The following is a 14484-nucleotide window of genomic DNA, read 5'->3' as shown; positions in this document are numbered from 1 at the left end:
CCTTATTGAACTTAATACCAAAGATGAAAGAATCCAATTAACATGGCAAATTAGTGACCACATTATAAACTTTCTGGACGTATCTATCGAACTGACAGAAGGAAGCATAAAGACGGATCTATTCAGAAAAAAACCAGACCGCAACAATACTTTGCACTATTCAAGCTTCCACCAGAATGCACTAAAAAATCACCTCCCATACAGCCAAATGTTACGAATAAAACGAATAACATCCGAAACTGAAACATACAACAAACGCATTGATGAAATGGGCACGAGATTCTCAGATAGAGGGTACCCTCAAGAAATCATCAGTAAGGCCAAAACAAGAGCCAACATGATTACACGGAAAGATGCCCTATCTAGGGCCAGTGAAAAAGAAGAGAATCGAATGGTAGTAGTCTCCCAACACTCTACTCAAAGCACACGCTTCAAGAAAATCATAAGAAAACACTGGCGCATCTTAGCTATGGAGCCTGATTTTAAGGGTCTGTTTGACAACCAACCGATCTTTGCATACACTAGAGCACCCAATCTTAAAGAACTGCTGTCCAGGGAATCTAAACCATCGATCAAATATAATGGGACCCGTCCTTGCCATAACTGCAATAATTGCAACAACATCATCACAGGAAGCCAAATTAGTCACCCCATGAAAGGGTACGACATCAAACTTAAGGGCAATGCCACCTGCGATTCGACTAACTTGATCTACCTCTTGAAATGCCCATGCGGCAGAACTTATGTTGGAAAAACAGAAAGGAAAATCAAGACTAGGCTCAACGAGCACAAATCAAATATAAGAACTAAAAATGAACATTCAAGTGTAGCCACACATTTCAACGAAGCAAGGCATAACATAGCCCAACTTAAATTTATGGTCCTTGAAATGGTTGATAAAAAAGAAGGAAGAGACAATAACGTTAATCTATTACAAAGAGAGACATTCTGGATTTACCATCTCCAATCATTGAAGCCATTTGGCCTAAATGATCGCATTGAACTAAGTTGCTATTTCTGATAAGCAAGTCTGTCACACTGCCCGCTTTTGCGATTCATATGTAATGCACTGACTGTAACTCTATTTACACACCATCCACAATGTGGCACTAAATGTCAATATTTTTGTTTTTCCCTCATGCACATTTTAATCCATGATCACCCGCCACCCTGTTTACCTCCCCATGGTCTACAACCTTTTTTTTTTTAATCGCGACCATTCCAATATGGCCGGCAAATTTTTCTTTTATGCTTAGTCCGTTCTTTATATCGAAACCCCTGGACATTTGAGTCCTCTGAGTTTCTAACACGCCCCAAACATTTCCCCCGGGTCAGCTTGCTCCATCCCTGGAGAATCCGCTGAACCTCGTTCCTTCGGGACCGCGAACTTCACCAGACGACACCGCTCTCGGTAACAAGTAAGTTTCACAGTGTTTTCACAGCACTTCGCGCACCATCACACCAACCTGCCGCCCACCCGGTTTACAATTCTAACAGCCCACTCCTTTCATTTCCTAACAGCCTCCCCCGTCAACCCCCGACACTCGAGCAAAACTACACATGGTATGTTTTATATGTTTTTATATGTTTTCTTTTCACTTTGATTGTGTCTTTGACAATTATTTTCACATGAGTGAGATCTCATTAACGTTTCACCTGAGCATCATTATAATGCATTGAATATTATTTGTTATTGTATCATACTAAGACAGCAGGTATGCCAGCATTATTAGAGACTGTTACTTTCACCAACAGAGCTCCTGGAAAAAGGGCAACGCCCGAAATGCATTGGAGCAGTTGTACTAATAGGAAGAATCATGTTTAAACAAATATGAACTAATATTGATCAAATGATTTCATCTTCAAAATAAAAATTACGTGAATTGAACAAATCATGGTCTAACATATTTGGAGTCAGTCTAACCTAGACGAACCACCACGGAGTGCGTACCTGTCTGTCAGTTCGCCACTCCGACACGCCTTGCATTTCCAGCGACGTTGGACTCCGGAAGCTGAAGGGTTAAGGGAAGAGTCAAGGCCAAGTTTGAGATGTTCGTAGTCTTCACAACACAAGACAACAACGTGTGCCCTTGTTTTCCTTTGTGTAGAAGTGACATGTGATGAGGAGAGTGAAGGAGGTAACAGAAGTCCTGCTTGGTCATGTTTACATTATTTAGTCCTGCTAGGGTACAACTGTATCTTCCTTATTACACAGACAAAAATTGTAGGTTATAATCTACAATAGGACTGGCCTATAGGGTGACTTGGCACTGCCTGAAGGGCTAGTCTCACGGTTCGGTGTGTGGGCTGTTTTTTGTCTTTTTGCGAGCCTGTTTTATGGTTTTTACTGTTGATTTCCCTGATATTACACAAACATTGTCAACAGCAAGCATAAATCCACGCAGTCTCCCCCACCATGCAAAACACTCGTTCAGGGTCTTCACAACTTCGAAACGACCCCGATTTGCAAATAAGGGACATTTCTTTCGCCATCTGACTCGCTAATGGAGGCAACGTTTGTTTTGGTGTCTGGACCTATTGTCTACCTAGTTTGACCCCGATACTGTCTCAGTGTTGCCATTTGTTTACAGCAACTGGTATTAGCATATAACGGTGATGCTCTTCATAGCAGGAAGCAGTAAGTGCGTTTTACTTCACCAATGCACGAGAAATATTTCAAAGCCAATTAGCTTTTGTGGTCTGGGCTTTAATTTCGACAGAAGGGGCCCAGTGGAAAGATCTCAGTGTTTACATTCTACCATGCACTGTAAGATTGCAAAACGTTTCAAAGGCATTGTTCTCTGCACCACAATTTCCAAACTATGATCAAAGCAACAGCATGGGGGCTCGATCTAACAAGCACTGGCGTTGCCAATAGGTCTCGCAGTAGGAAAGTTGGAGCTATTGGTTTTGTAAATGACATTTTATATTTATGTTTTGTGATTTACAATGCCAATACTTTTAACTTTAGCATATGTGACACTTTTAGTATTTGTAATGTCACATGTTTTGTATTGCCTTTACTTAGATGTATTGATATTACAATTAACATTGGCTTTGCCACTGGTGAGACAACAACAAGCAGTGTAATTTGTGGCTTTGGGCTTACACTGTGCTTTGTTAGAGATGTCAAAAGCACCAGCAGAAACGCACAGACATGCACTATTCAATGGACTGACGTATATCCGATGTCTCAGAAAGGCTGACGTCTCATTAGGCTGTATAATGAGGCTGCGAGCATTTGTTTCATGTGTGAACAATGCAGGTCGCCGAGTCCTATGCAATGCGAGAGAAGAAGTCCGTGAAAGTGATTTAAAAGAAGTGGGCACCTCAAGTGCGTGAAAAGAAGTCCGAGAGTTCCGATGTCTCAGAAAGGCTGACGTCTCATTAGGCTGTATAATGGGGCTGGGGCTGCGAGCATTTGTTTCATGTGAGAACAATGCAGGTCGCCGAGTCCTATGCAATGCAAGAGAAGAAGCCCGGGAGTTGTGTGCGCGCGCCTGCGTGCATCGGCGAGGGGGCCTGGGTCTTGGATGCGCCGTGGGCTGCGGAGCAGTGGGAACGGGGGCTGTGTGCGCGCACACCGTGAAAGTGATTTAAAAGAAGTGGGCACCTCAAGTGCGTGAAAAGAAGTCCGAGAGTTCCGATGTCTCAGAAAGGCTGACGTCTCATTAGGCTGTATAATGGGGCTGGGGCTGCGAGCATTTGTTTCATGTGTGAACAATGCAGGTCACCGAGTCCTATGCAATGCGAGAGAAAAAGCCCGGGAGTTGTGTGCGCGCGCCTGCGTGCATCGGCGAGGGGGCCTGGGTCTTGGATGCGCCGTGGGCTGCGGAGCAGTGGGAACGGGGGCTGTGTGCGCGCACACCGTGAAAGTGATTTAAAAGAAGTGGGCACCTCAAGTGCGTGAAAAGAAGTCCGAGAGTTCCGATGTCTCAGAAAGGCTGACGTCTCATTAGGCTGTATAATGGGGCTGCGAGCATTTGTTTCATGTGTGTTACGGCCGGCCAGCCATGATTAATTAGGGGAGGAGAAGCCGCAGAGCGTACGCTGGGCGAAGCCCTTTGATGTGGTGGCGGCCGTTACAAAATGCAATTAGGAGGGAGGGAGGGAGGCTGATGCGCGTGCTTGTTTGCTCACGTGATTCACGTGAACTCAAAGAAAACCGCACAAACGAAACCCTTGGTTTCACGAGTTTTTTGAGCACTTCAATTCTCGCTCGGCTCATTGCGCTTGCGCGCATTGATAGGTCGCGAGACCTAAAAATGGTAGGAAAAGACTAGGAGATGTGTTGTGACTGCCTGCTGTTCATATGGCGTCGCTGGTCTGGTTCCTGTGAAGCTTGGCGACAACAACTTGTTAATTTATGTTAGTAGAAGCTCCCCAGGCCGTGATGCCGGCTCTTGAAGGACCTGCCTTATGGGAATAATGGGGGGGTGGGGGTTGCTGCGCTCTGTGCTCCTTCAGTCACTGGCCCCTTTGCTAAGACTGTGAAAATTTAGTCTGTTTTCCAATGTGATTTTCTGTGAAGTGCACCTCGAGTCCCCAAAGCTCCCAATTCTTTGCGTGACCGTCATGTTAAAGTGAGAGTTCAAAGGTTATCGCAATACACGCTGGCAATGAGTGTTTATGTGCTTGTCCCAAGACGTCAGGATCTGCACGACTTCAACATGGCTGTTATTTTTAATGACGTACCAGCTGCTTCCTTTGGGCGTTTAAACAAGCACAGGGTGTGCATGTAATTAGCTCGTGTGTTACTTTAGCCCCCTCCAAAACAAGCATTTACAATGCAATAGTTTTGCCTTTGGAAAAGTTAGACCTATTGGCATTGTAAATGACAAAATTTGTATTTATGTGTTGGTTTTGAAAACAGATAAATAAATGGCATTGTCATTTACATTGCCATTAGCTTAATCTCTGCAGTCACTCTGCACTCCCTAGCACTCCCCAGTCACTCTGCACTCCCTAGCCCTCCCTAGTACTCCCTAGCACTCTGCAGTCACTCTGCACTCCCTAGCACTCTACATTCCCTAGCACTCTGCACTCCCTAGCACTTCCTAGTACTCCCTAGCACTCTGCAGTCACTCTGCACTCCCTAGCACTCTGCAGTCACTCTGCACTCCCTAGCACTCTGCAGTCACTCTGCACTCCCTAGCACTCTGCAGTCACTCTGCACTCCCTAGCACTCTGCAGTTACTCTGCACTCCCTAGCACTCTGCAGTCACTCTGCACCGAGGCCCCCCTCAACTCTCGGCCGCATCAGTGTATCCAGCGCCACTCTGCGCTGTCCTGCACCCCAGATGAAGCTACCCACCGCGGAGCGGAGTTGTCGAAAATGAACGTTGTATTTATAATGTAAGCAATTTATGTTTGTTTTATCGCTATTGTGGTGCCCCCAGCACCTCCAGCTGGTATGTTTTGTTCGTAGCGTGTAAAATTAACTTTTAAAAACGATCACTCACTAGCAAGCGACACGTGACTAACAATCTGAAGTGGGCGGCCACAGAGGTTGCAAAAACACCCCAGGATCATATCTGTTAAGCACCCGCCATCACTTTGAACCCAATGAATACTTGTTTTTTAGGTCGAGCGACCTATCTCAATGCGCATGCGCATTGAGCGGGAGCTCGATATATAGGGACTTAAACAGAGCTTACCGAGATCAGGCGATTCCCAGGCGATTTCTTGCAGTGCCCGTGAAAGCTTGCTCAATACGCATGCGCATTCCCATAAAAAGCCTTGTTTGTTGTTGCAGTTTTTATACTGCTTGTTTTTCATTTTTAATACTCTGACCCTTGCTTGGCTTCACAGCACAAAGACCCCCCACCTTGTTGCTTTAAGGCAGACGCACCTGAAGGTCGGCTTTACCTATTATGGGAGGCTTGTTTTTTAAACAAATTTCTTGGGGGCTGTTTTTATAAAATTAACAAAGCATGTGAAACATCTTTTCACACAGATCTCACCTATTTTGACCTCTGAAGCTAACCAATTTTTCTCTCCATACTCCGTGTATTTACTGAAAATAATGGGCATTTGTTCGAAAAATCTAGAGCACCCACTCTTATCTCAGATTTTATTACCACATAACTCCGTTTTGCCTGCAAATTATGATAATATCAACTGAAAAATGCATTTCATCCACATATTGAGAAAGTCCAGTAAATTCCCTAAGAAATAGCCAAATGATTTTTTTTCCACTCATTGATTATTTATTATTATTCGTTTTTCACTTTGCTCGTTTTTTCACAAAGCCCGTGTGCAATCTTTGAACAGGTTTAAGACCCGCACGTTGATTAGTTTTGAGCCTCCACATGCTGGGCAGATACATTATTGTGTTCCTGACAGCATAGACTCATGCTCTCTGAAAAATATTTAAACCTGTTTTCATTAGAGAAAACAGTCTTTTATCGAGATACCGTCACTTTTCAACTATATCTTCAGTATGTAATGCTGCGTTATCATGCTCCGCCCCACAAGCTTCCCCCAGCGTGCGCTCTGGCTCAGCCGAGCCACACTCCTCCCACACCTCTCACACACAAGTGAAGCTTCACTTCAAAGCTTCCACAGATGATGATAAGCACCCGCAGGCACGCATTCACACGGAAACAGTCGCAAACACACAAACACTTCTACAAGAGATGTCCCTTCAACCATTTTCTAACAAAGACTGACAGAGACACAGACCTTCCCAGAATAAATGCACGTGAAAACGGACAGACACGCACCAGGACACACCACACAGACGCACACTGTAGGGGTGTAACAATGTCCTACCACTCACGCCTCCAGGGTCACCAGGTCACGTGCATGTTACCCACCTGTGTGCCACTGCTGTTATGTCAATAATGCCCAGCTCTGCTGATACAAGGCTTCTAGACAATATACACAACCACCCCATCTACCACCACCACCGCATCCACCACCACCACCGCATCCACCACCACCACCGCATCCACCATCACCACATCCACCGCATCCACCACCACCGCATCCACCACCACATCCACCATCACCACCACATCCACCATCACATCCACCACCACCACATCCACCATCACCTCCACATCCATCATGACATCCACCACCACCACATCCACCACATCCACCACCACCGCATCCACCACCACCGCATCCACCACCACCACCACACCCACCACCACTACATCCACCACCACATCCACTACAACCAACACCCTATCCACCACTACCACCACCACCGCATCCACCACCGCATCCACCACATCCACTGCATCCACCACCACATCCACCATCACCACCACATCCACCATTACATCCAACATCACATCCACCACCACCACCACATCCACCACCACATTCACCATCACCTCCACATCCACCATGACATCCACCGCCACATCCACCACCACATCCAACATCCACCACCACATCCAACATCCACCACCACATCCACCATCACCTCCACATCCACCATGACATCCACCGCCACATCCACCACCACATCCACCACCATCACATCCACCACCGCCACATCCACCACCACCACCACACCCACCACCACTACATCCACCACCACATCCACTACAACCACCACCCCATCCACCACTACCACCACCACCGCATCCACCAACACCTCCGCATCCACCACATCCACCACCACCACATACACCGCATCCACCACCACATCCACCACCACATCCACCATCACCACCACATCCACCCTCACATCCACCACCACCACCACATCCACCACCACATCCACCATCACCTCCACATCCACCATGACATCCACCGCCACATCCACCACCACATCCACCACCACCACATCCACCACCGCCACATCCACCACCACCACCACATCCACCACCACCACCGCATCCACCACCACCACATCCACCACCACTTCCACCACCACCGCATCCACCACCACCACATCCACCGCATCCACCACCACATCCACCACCGCATCCACATCCACCACTTCCACCGCATCCACCACTTCCACCGCATCCACCACCACCACATCCACCACTTCCACCGCATCCACCACCACCACATCCACCATACCCACCACCATCACTTCCACCACCACATCCACCACCACATCCACCACCACTTTCACCACATCCACATCCACCACATCACCACCACATCCACCACCTCCACCACCTCCACCACCACCACCACATCCACCACCACATCCGCCCCCACATCCACCACCATCACCACCACATCCACCATCACCACCACCACCACATCCACCACCACATCCACCACCACCATATCCCCCAGATCCACCACCACCACATCTATATGTGTGTGGCTCTGTGTGTGTGTAGGTGCAAATGCAATGTTCTTGGATTTTCGTCACAATAAAATACACTGAACATAATCTTCACAAAAGTTATTTACAAACGTTTAAGCTATTGCCATTATAAATTACAATAACTTTTATTTAAGTATTAATTATTTACTAAATTAAAAGCCATTGTTATTTGTAATATCAATACATCTACGTCACGTAAATACAACACACATTGCATTACAAATGCTATAGGTGTCACATTTGCAAAAGTTAAAACTATTGACATTGTAACTGACAAAGCTATTAATTTTGCTACTTTCAAAACCAACACATAAATAAAAAAAGTGTCATTTACAATACCAATAGCTCAAACTTTCCTAATGCGAGACCTATTGCATTTCCAATGCTTGTTTAAAAGGAGAATAACGCACACAGAGCTTCCGCATTAGGCTTTGCGCACCCTATAAGCTGCAAGTGCACCCCTGTTTTGTGCTGCGCCGGCACCTTGATGCAAGTCACACGCCATATAAACGGTCCAAACATTTCCACAAACCAGATTTTTATAACAAGCGGGACAGCGCGGCGAGCACGAACGCACAATGACTACTAATGTGCCATAAATAGAAAAACATAAAACCCAAAATATTCTATACAACACCATACCATACCATTAAATTCTACAAAATCCCAGAACCTAAGGCACAATGTCATGCCTCAGCATATGACAACTGAACATAGCCTAATCTGACCAAATCTATAACCATCAAGTTCAAGTAACACAGCCAGGCTTCCAAAGACGCAAACGACAGACAGGGTGTGCATATGACAATGTCACGCACGCCCAGTGCACTCTAAAAGAGCATGTTCACTCTTGTGTTTTTCATTGTATTGAAGTCATTCCAAAAGCCCTTGTGATACTGTTAACGTGCGGGTTCATTTCCAAAACAAAGATACTTTATTATTTAAAAGAATATATTTATAATAAAGAGCAGAATGCAGAACTCTTGTACACATATAGCACTGTTAACGTGCGGGTTCATTTCCAAAACAAAGATACTTTATTATTTAAAAGAATATATTTATAATAAAGAGCAGAATGCAGAACTCTTGTACACATATAGCACTTTAAACAAGCAGTAGTGCAATCTGAACCTTAAGTCACAAGTACTATATCACAAAAACCTTGCACTAGTGCAAAAAATGAGAACTGAACCAACACAATGTTGCTACTTGCGTAATGCAAAGACAAATATTTTTTCCAAAGACTGTAATACAGAAAGGTTTTTGTAGTAGGATTGCGAAGCATATGACAACGTTATTGAATATAAATCACTTCACTTGTGTGGGTATTGAATATTTGCAAAAGAAATCTTAGTCATCAATTATTAGTTTAAAAAAAATGAATGAACTGATTCTGCACTATTGTTTCTACTAGTGTCATAAAAAAATATAACAAACTGATTTTGCCACAAACGTAGGGCACACTTTTACGTTTGAAGAGTGCAGGACATGCGTAAAATAGCAATACAATTCAGAAAAAAATTGTTTGTTTCCTGTTGCTGCTGCTCAGTTAACCTGTTATGACACAGCCTTGTCCCAGTGTACACAGCAATAGTTTTAAAGTACTAGGTTGAAGCCCTGGGCATGCCACTGTACCAAGCTTGCTTCAATGCTCATATCGTTTATACGTGAGAATCCGCAAACTTAAATTGCTTCTGGTATGAATTTCTTGTTTTTTTACATGAAGTGGACATCGGTTTGTTTGGCTAGGTTTTCCCGTGGTCATTAATTGTTTTTTCCGAAGAGATCCTTTTTATTTGTAATATATAAAAAGCATGCCCTATATTCTAAGCCAATGTGCGTTCACCATAGGATGCTCTACCAGTGCTTGAAAAGCCACCATCTAATGCAGCAAAATTAAGTTTTATGGCTGTCCAGATAGCGCAATAAAAGAGATCTCATGTATGTGTTACAAAAGTGATATAATTCGGGAACAGCACCCAGACCCCCACCAAAGACATTAATGGGCCAACAGCTCTGAGATCATAGGCTCTGGCATTACACTGGGCTTAGTGTGTACTCCAGCATGGGAAGTCACTTGACAATCCCAACTTCTGCACTTCATAATCTTTACTACGTTGGGGAGCTTTCCAGACTCCTAAAGTCGTTGTAACCTTTCCAAGACAGATAGCAACTCTACATTTTGTGATGGGTTTATTTAATGGTCTCGGTGCTCAAAAGTGAATTTTCACAGTGAGCACAAGTGACTTGAAGGAGCTTTTTCAGCGCCGTGTCGCTTCTTCAGATTTATGGACACCGCTGACTGATAAATGGCATAAATATGATCCCAAAGGTGTGGTCAGATTCCTTATGCTATTTTTAACTGCAGACATCTATTACATGCATTTTATTACCGAAACTTTTTGCACCAGCTGAAATAAGAAGACGGGGTGCAACTTAAAATCGGGCGCCGTGCTGAAGCCGAAAGCACAGCGCCCATGCATATAGGCACGTGTTCCTGCATGATGCTCCCTGGCAGCAGAAATTAACAATTAACAAGTAATCGCGCTCGCGCACAGCTGCCCCCGAGGTGTGCTTAAGCCTCTGAAAGCAATGCGATCATTGCGGCGCTCCAGCCCTTCCACCATTTGATTGCAAATAAAAAAAAAATGCATACAGACGTTTTATACGCTGTCAGCATAAACTGTTCAAAAGCCACTAAAATCCAAACTAAGGTATCACAAGCATTTACAATGCAACGGTTTCGCCTCAGTGTCGATCCGCGCGAGACTAGTGCACCCCGGGGTGCACTAGAGCACCATTGCAGCTCCAGTGCTTCAATGCACCAGCTCACCGACAGGGGTGGGAACGGACAGCGGGAGGGGGGGCGGGAACGGGCACACCTGGACAGCGGGAGGGGGGGGGGCGGGAACGGGCACACATGGACAGCGGGGGGGGGGCAGGAAAGGCACGGACAGCGGGAGGGGGTGGGAAAGGACAGCGGGAGGGGGGCGGGAACACGAACAGCGGGAGGGGGGGCAGGCACACAAATGTGACACGGAACCACCAGGCACAGAGGTACCCCTGGACACCCTGCAATCGATCACCCTGATGGTTGGCGGGTGGAAACAAACGGATGACGGCACAGCCCGGGTGGGTCCTGCAGGCAACAACACAGGCCTCTGATCTCGGCTGCGGATGATGGTGGGATCGATTGACCCCAGGGACGAAAGATCACGGCGGCCATCATGCGGTCTGAGACCAGCGAGAAGTACACACCCCACATCGTCCAGCTACTTCAGGCCTGCCCCTACTCACTAACGCAGGCATCCCTCGGATTGTGGTGTGCAACAAAGTCGGCAATCGGCGACCTGCTCAATTCCTGTAATCCTGTATCAGCACATAAGACCTTGATATCCCTCAAAGTGATCAGGGCAGATCGGGGCACCATTGCCGAGAGTGCTGCACTGCGAGAGGGTGAACATCCGAAGGAACACAGACGTGCACGGTTAGAGTTACTGCAAATTCACTCAATCTGCATTGTGCATGTATGTACAGTGGGACCATGCAGCTTAGGCCAGGATTCTGCTAAAAGCCTCCCGCAAAGAGAGAATGCAGGCGGGAACGGGCACACATGGACAGCCGGAGGGGGAGGGCAGGAAAGGCATGGACAGCGGGAGGGGGGTGGGAAAGGACAGCGGGAGTGGGCGGGAAAGGACAGCGGGAGGGGGGGGCGGGAACACGAACAGCGGGGGGGCAGAAACGGGAACACGGACAGCGGGAGGGGGGGCGGAGGGAACGGCCACAATCACTCACCTGGACCTGGACTTCCTCCGGCGGCAGTCGGCCGCGGAATGACCAAAGGAAACCTCGACGAGCAAAAAATAAACCCCGCCCACCGCCGCACTGACGTCCTAAAAGGGGCTGGATGAGAAAAACATCGCAGGAACGCCCACAAATCGCCTCGGTGAATGACGGACGCCTCTCTCTTCCAATGGCTAGCCTCCATTTATGGAGCTAGCCAATGGAAGACAGAGGCGGGAATAAGCCACATATTTGTAAACAAAAGTTTTTGTCTAGCTGCTTGCGCAGCTGTTCGCAGGCGAAACCTAAAAACAATTCCATGGGGATTGCTGCACTCTGTGCCTATTCAGTCACTGGCCCCTTTGCTAGGACTGTGGAAATTTAGTCTGTTTTCCAATGGAGCTTTTTGTGAAGTGTACCTCGAGTCCCCAGAGCTCCCAAATCTTCGCGTGACAGTTATGTTAAAGTGAGAGTTCTAAGATTACCACGCAGACCACCGACGATAATTAAAAGCGAAACAACATTTCTAAAAATGTAACAACCACATTACAAGAGGCGGCATCTTTCCTATGAGGAGCAGGCCTGCTTCTGGAGATCTCAACATGAGAGCAGAGGTGGGTAAAGGAAGACTACGTAGTGGCATTTGAAGATGTATTGAACCGGGGTTAAGGACGCATGGAAATATCAGACATGGGGGCACAGATCTTGCTTTATGGTGATGGAAAGTCTTTGAAAATGCGACACGCTGGAAATCATGCACATTGTGAAAACAACTTGTTGCCAATTACCTTGATAACGATGAATAAGCAGCCGGAAGGGGAGAAAGGAGGGGTGAGTGCACGCCGAGGTGACAAGAAGGACTGGGCGAGAAGCGAGGGGGGAATGCCAGCAGCAGAGGAGCCTGATTAAAGCTGACGAAAAGGGAGGGGGAGAAGGGAGGAGGGAGTGCGAGCAGCAGCTGTAAAGCCAGAATATCACTCAAATTAGGTGACACTTGGCAGTGCGTATACAGCGTGACTAAATCATTTGTCCCGCTTAGCCAATGAACGGAACAAGGGGTGAGGAAGACAGGCATGCGGATAAATGTCTGTCAATAGTTGTCTGTCACCTTTTTACGTTCGTGCACTATGCACGTACACAACGCGGGCCTTTTATTGCAAAGAGGCATGTGGTGTCAACGGACTCTTAAATATACAGTGTTAAAAAAATAAAATCTAAGTCTGGCTGGGTGGGAGTTGAGGCGCCACGCGCACACCGTTGTAGATGGAAACTGGGACATTTTCAGAAAACCCTGTGGCTCCGAGAACTTTGGAGAGCGAAGGCCTACTTCGTGGCACTGAGAAAATAGTACTACAGAGCAGTGCTGTATATTGCGCATCTGCAGGAACTGTTGGCAACTTGTTGGGCACAAAGTCACATCCTGGTGCGGCCGACTCAAACTATCTCCTTCAGAGGTCAATAAAATGAGTACCATCGGGTCGGGTAATAGTAACGTCTGTTATTAACGTCCCCTGACTCGCCGAGGCTGAGAGGCCATTCATTAGTTAGCGTGGGCTGACTAACTAGTCTAATCAATGGTCAACAGGGGAGAGGCAAATACTGTACCTAATGGAAGTTTTATCACATTCTGTGTGCAGGGAAAGAAGTCGAGGTCCTGCAGCGACATGTTCAAGATCACACAGTGTGCCTCCCTGATAGCAGCCAAAGCATTTCCAAAACGGCAGTGACAAAAGTGATGAAAACAGAGGGGGAGAAGGGAGGGGGGGAGTGCGAGCAAACCAGCATGAGTCACAGCAATCTAAATAAACAAGGAACTATCACTGCATTTAAAAACAAGCATATGGTGATGGGGTGTGAGGCCGGCCAAGCGCACGCTGGGGGAGCCTTTGAAGTCATGGGGAGGGAAGCCTGTGGGAGGCTGATGCAGGTGGGATTAGAAATGCGAGTCACGGCCTGCGGCCGTGAAAAGTGAAGTGAATAATTAGGGGAGGGAGGCTGATGCCTTTCATGTGGGGAAATGCTCGAGCTTGTTAGGTCACGTGATTCACGTGAACTGTTAGAAATCCGCCTGGTTAGGTAATTTTGTGGTTTAACAGTAATAGGTCTCTCTACGAGACCTAAAAACTACAGTACCCATGAACACCAGGGTAACAACCATAGAGACTACAGTATAAAAGGTCCTTTAGATAGTCTCTCTTCCTCTTTCTTTGCTGCTCCGCAGCCAGTTAAGTGCCTTTGACTTGTTATCTACTGTTACTTTGCATTTTCTTGCTTCATTACTGCTTACTTGGTTTGTTTGGCTTCGCGCTTCATCTCGCGCTGTGTTTCACGTCTCCCGCGCTTTGTTTATATCGGCTCGTTTATTGTTGCCGTGTTCGTTGTTGCGCCGCTTCTGT

Source organism: Lissotriton helveticus, chromosome 4_1 (assembly GCF_964261635.1).
Source record: "Lissotriton helveticus chromosome 4_1, aLisHel1.1, whole genome shotgun sequence".
Lineage (NCBI taxonomy): Eukaryota > Metazoa > Chordata > Amphibia > Caudata > Salamandridae > Lissotriton > Lissotriton helveticus.
The sequence above is the reverse complement of the archived record's forward strand: the minus strand, read 5'-3'. Positions refer to the sequence as shown.